Here is a 5,099-nt window from a genome sequence, read left to right on the forward strand (position 1 = left end):
TATGAAGTTCATATGTGTTAGTATGCTTGAATATAAAAGGAAAGAGTGTAAATTGGAACAAAGCAGTTCATGGTAGAGCTGGACTTATTGCTATGAGTTATAATTGAGCTTTTCCAGAGTTCTGAAGTGTTCTGATACTGTAGCTATGGAATAATTTAATTCTATGAAAATTAGAAGGGAAATTACCACATCACTTTGGAATCTTTCTCTGGGTACAATGTAAAACGGGGGGAGTGGGAGAGGCTAGGTATTAGTAGTCCATGGCTTTAATTGGGCACATCCCTTCACTTGGAGATTTGGGATATGGTCTTGATGACTTAGTTAAGCATGAGTTGCCAGTACAGGTAGTCCTTGACTTGCAGCACTTTGTTTAGTGACCATTTAAAATTACGGCACTGAAAAAAATGACTTACAACCATTTTTCATACTTATATCCATTGCAGCATCCCCAGGGTCACATGATTTACATTTGGATGCTTGATAACTGGTTCGTATTTATGACAGTTGCAATGTCCCTGGGTCATGTGATCATGTTTTATGACTTTTTGACAAGCAAACTCAATGGGCAAAGTAGATTCACTTAACCGTGTTACTAATGTAATTTAGTGTTAAGTGATACACTTAACAAATGTGGCAAGAAAAGTCATAAAATGGGGCAAAACTTAATAAATTTCTAGCAACAGAAATTCTGGGCTCAATTGTAGTCAAAAGTCAAGGACCAGCTATACTTTGCAACTCTGAATCATGGAAATTTCCTTTTGTAAAATAAAGTAGATTCTTTTGCAAGCTTTCATTCATTTGTAGACAAAGGAACTTGTGTATTTGCCCCCACAGTACACTGATTTTCCAAAGACATCGGATTTACGAACGTAGAACAGATCTTTAAGTATATTGTATTTTCTTTGATAATAGGCTTCACCTTTAGAAAGCAAGGAATTGTGGAATCTTTTTCTGGCTTTTTTTAAGAAGAATGGGTGAATTAAAGTGAAAATGTGTGTGGCAAAGTCTGAATTTTCTCACTGTGGGGAAGAAAAATTTTCTGTTGCAGAAACAAGTGGGGATACCTTTATTTTTAAGTTGCAGGCTTTAAATTGTATAAAACATAGTACAACAAATGGACGGATAAGTAGTACTTACAGAGAAGATATCTGTAGAATAACATTACTAACCTCAGTTAATAGATAAAGATAGTCAAACTACTGTAATTTTGAAAGCCTTCCTAATAAATCTTTTCTCTCTCCTTTAACAGTTTTATAATGTTATTATGAAAAACAATGAATCTTGAGCAATGTTTGTGCTCAAATCTGCATCAGAAATGTTTTTTTAGAGTTAATGCAGCTGTGAAAAGAATTGCCAGAAGTGTGTCAACTGCAATTTGTTGTATATAAACATTTTTCTGATGGGAGGAAATAATTGCTTTTTCGTGGACCAAAATTCAGAGGTTTTTATTTGGGGGTGGACCAAAGCTTTGAAGTTCCGAAATTCTCTCCCTGGCATTCCTACTTAGAAGAATTAAGTAGATGGTGAATGAAAGATCTCTCAAGACCCTGTCAAATTGAAGTTGATCGTTTTCATTCCAAGGAGCTAAAAGTCTGGCTTGGGCTAAGGCAAGCCAGACTTTTAGTTCATTTATTTTTTTCATCCGCATACAGATATTTTGGAATTACTGGATGTAAGTTCCCACAATCCTACTTTCCAAAACACAATTTACATATTTTTGCCAATATAAATACTAAACTGTACAGGTATATCAAAAAGTATAATTTTAGAGGCTGAACCTCTTAAAATGGTATCTGAATTTCGAATAAGTCTATTGTTAAATGCTATGCACATTGCTGGATGTGGAATAACTCCATTCAATGCCCAGTTCTATAGTCTGAAATACCTACGTGAACCTTATAGATGGAAGCCATAGGTGGCAGCTTGCCAGGAGTTCCACTGAAGAGATTTAGTCTGTCATACTTGTGCTTGTTTTTGGTATTTCAGGGTTCTATATTCCCCCAATTAATGGCAGAATACAGTGGTAAAAGTTTGTGAACCCATTGAAAATTTGTGAACCCTTTGAAAGTATCCATAACCCTGCAGTATTGTGGCCTATAATGTGATTTGAGCTTCATCTAATCTCTATTAGTAGATAAAGAGGTTCTGGTAAATTAATCTCTGTTGCGTGTCATGTTTTTTGGACCCTTTACTTTTTGTTGGAGATGGCGTGTGAAGCTTTAGATATAATTTATGGCATCTCGTTGTCCATTAATAACTTCAGACAAATGTTTCTGGTATCTTTTGATCAGTCCTGCATATCAGCTTGGCAGTAGCTCAGCCCATTCCTTTTTACAACCTATTTCTTTTCATACCCAGCTGAAGTAAAAAGCCAGCTTTAGTGGTCTGATATGGTACACCTTATCCTGTCATAGGTTAAACTGAGGGGCTCCAGTGATGTTAGGGGTCACCAATGTTGCTGACTCAGTGGGTTCAGGAAGTCCAGAGGGGATTCCAGCTGCAGGGCTATTTGTGATCAATCACTTTGGGAGTCAGGCAAAGTGGGATGGCCATTTGCAGCGAGAAAGTTTGGGATGACTGGTTTTGTGGTCACAGAGGGAGGATGCCCATTGCTATGGATGTTGATTGTAATGGTGCTGTTATTTAGCTTGAGTGGTTCTGCTAGCTGACCATTTGGTTGGTTGGTGGGGAAGTTGGGAGGAAGTCATGATGGGTTAATGATGGAAAGGGCCTGGAGCTATAAGAATACAAAGGAAATCAGGTCTTGTTTGTGTTAGACAGGGACAGAGTTGAAGGAGCTCCCTACAGTCCAAGTTTCAGAATAAAGGAAACCATTTCATTGATAATTTCATTTTCACTCTAGTGAACCTGGCCTCAAATTGCTGATCCCAAACAAATTCATTTGCTATATATTTTCGTCATTTTCTGAGCGTTTCATGGACAAATAGGCAGACATAATACTCATTGGCAAATCTTGGATGAGCAGAGGTGGCAATATTGTCAGAAATTTGCCCTTCTTAGTTTCAAAGCCTCAATGTAAAGGTCAAGTGGGGCTGGGGTTGGGATGATAATTGACCTTTAAAGATACTTCAGCTTGACTAGGGACTTTGCTTCTGCAGTGATGGAGTATGAATGCTGGGGGATAAGGACAAGACAGGAAACTTACCGGTGTAACCATCCTGCCCAACTGTTGGCTAGGAGAACTGAGGAATTCATGACTTATATAAAGGTTTGTCACACATAGGAATACACGTTAGACTTCATATTTTCCTTGGAGCAGTTTTATGAAAGTCATATGGAAGGTATCAGCCCTTTCCATAGTCATATTATGTCCTGGTCCAGTTCGTTGCGACCCACGTCTTTTAAGATGAAAGAGCTCATTGCAATACTCTCTGGTGTCTATTGGATCCAAATGCTTTTTAGCAGATGCTTGCAGAGCCTCTCAGTTATCTGGGCATTTCTGCCTTGTCGATAAGACAAGTAAGAGGCTTCCTTGGCACTTTAATTGCTCTCAATCTTTTTCTATTAGCTGATCTTGGAAGTCACCTTTACTTAGGGGCTCCAGACTGGTCACTAGGCACAAGCACAAACCAAATTCAGGCCTACATTGTGGGAACAAGGGGGGGTGTCAACGTTTCTTCAATTCTCTTCATTGAATTAGCAGGATATTTTCCAGCAATCTTGATAGGAAATGGGAAATTCCATTTTAGCAAATGGAATAACACGTGGATCTGCTTGGCCCAGGATTTTGCTGATCATATCACACAGATAAGTGGCTACTTACAGAGGGAAATCTTAAAGCAGATAATAGGGAAGAAGAGAAGGGTGTTCAATGAGAATTTGATTCCTTTGCAAATGTTTATATTCCCTCACATTTGTTAAATCAACTCTGCTTATTATTATTATTATTATTTTTGCTTAGTGAACAAGAACAGGTCTTAATGGTTGTTTTTCAGGCTTCCTATCAAGAGGAAGACTTCCCTCCCTACATGGATAGTTTAAGTGTCTGGCTACCACTTCATTTCTTGTTCGCCTTCCATGCAGATTGCTAGCTTAGGCCTTTCGCTCCCAGAACTGCCACTAGCATACAAGCCACATGGTTATGAAACGGCATCCTGTGGGCTCAGACGGGTGCCTGGGGTGGTGGTGGCAGCAGCAGCTGTTGCGCTGTTATGTAAGTGGCGCTCAGGCGATGTCTGGAACAGTCTGCCTCAACCAGAGGCTGTGGAGCTCATTAGCAGCCGCTCAGCCAAGCATCTGAAACCAGTCCAGCATGACTGCAGCTGCACGCTACAGCAGCAGCTCCAAAACAAAGTTGGGGTGTGTGTGTTTTTTTGTGTGAGAAAGTTTTTGGCTTCCATGGTCCAAACATGTCCTCCTAATCCTGCAGCTGCCTCTTCCAAAATGTTCTCATGCCATGTGATGCTTATATGGAAGCTTTCGTTAAACTGTAAATAGCGTAACTATAAATAATCCTTTAGATGTGCATACTGAGGGGAACATTTTTTAAAAAAACACAGGTAGTCCTCAGTTTATGATCACAACTGAGCCCAAAATTTTTATTGCTAAGTTAGAAATTTGTTGGGTGGGTTTTGCCCTGTTTTTATGAGTTATTATTTATTTATTTATTGCTGAATTTGTTAAGTGAATCACTGCAGTTTTTAAATTAGCAACACGGTTGTTAAGTGAATCTGGCTTCCCCATTGACTGCTTGTCAGAAGGTTGCAAAAGGGGATCACATGACCCCGGGACACTTCAACCGTCATAAATGTGAGCCAGTTGTCAAGCTTCTGAATGTAAATCATGTGACCCTTCGGATGCTGCAACGGTCAGAAGTGTGAAAAATGGTCATAAGTTACTTTTTTCAGTGCTGCTGTAACTTCGGTCGCTAAGTGAACTGTTGTAAATTGTGGGCTACCTGCATATAGTACAGGTGAAAAACTTTGTAGAATAATATGGGTAAGTTTCTTGACCTCCAAAATTGCCAAAGGGTGGAACTGTTTCTCTGGCCCTTAAAGTAAAGACACCTTCAGGATCCCTGTTTGTGCTGAACTAATTATATTAGACTGGGATTGTGGCAATGTCAGCATAGATACTTC

Source organism: Vipera berus (genome assembly GCF_964194415.1).
Source record: "Vipera berus genome assembly, chromosome: 2".
Lineage (NCBI taxonomy): Eukaryota > Metazoa > Chordata > Lepidosauria > Squamata > Viperidae > Vipera > Vipera berus.